Consider the following 810-nt stretch of genomic DNA (forward strand, 5'->3'; position numbering starts at 1 on the left):
CTATAAATTCAATATAATCCCTAAGCTGATCCTAAAATATATATGGAAATGCCAAGGACCTAGAATAGCAAAAATAATTTGAAATAGAAAAATAAAGTTGGGGGACTGGCAGTACCCAATTTCAAAACTTACTATAAAACTACAGTGATCTAAAGAGGGTAGCATTGGCACAAGAATAGAAATATGGATCAATGGAACAGAATTGAGAGTTCTGAAATTTAGGGTCAATTTTTTATAAAGATGCTAAGATAATTCAACCAAGCAAAAGTTAACCTTTTTAACAAATGGCCTTCGAACAATTGAATAGCCATAAGTAAAAAACAAAATAGCCCTTTCTGGTTTGGCTCAGTGGTTAGAGTGTTGGCCCACACACTGTAGGATCATGGGTTTGATTCAAGCACATGTGCCTGGGTTGCAGGTCCGATCCCTGGCCCCAGTCAAAGGAGGCAACCCATGGATATGTCTCTCCCTCATCTTTTTATCTTCTCTCTTCTCTCTCTCTCTCTCTCTCTCTCTCTCTCTTTCTCTCTCACTTTCTCCATCTCTTTCTCCTTCACTTCTGTCCCTTCTTCCCTTCCATTCTCTCCAAAAATCAATGGATAAGGATTAACAAAACAAAACAAAAATATTAACATAGACCCTCGACACACTATGCACAAAAATGAACTCAAAATGATCCATAGACCTAAATTTTAGAGCTAAACCTACAAAACATCCTAAAGAAACATAGAAAAAAGTCTTCATGACCTTCAGTTAGGCAAAAGTTTTTAGATACAATACCAAAAGTATAATCCACTCAAATTGATAAAC

The sequence above is a fragment of the Myotis lucifugus genome, unplaced genomic scaffold (genome assembly GCF_000147115.1).
Source record: "Myotis lucifugus unplaced genomic scaffold, Myoluc2.0 scaffold_1, whole genome shotgun sequence".
In the NCBI taxonomy this organism is placed as follows: domain Eukaryota; kingdom Metazoa; phylum Chordata; class Mammalia; order Chiroptera; family Vespertilionidae; genus Myotis; species Myotis lucifugus.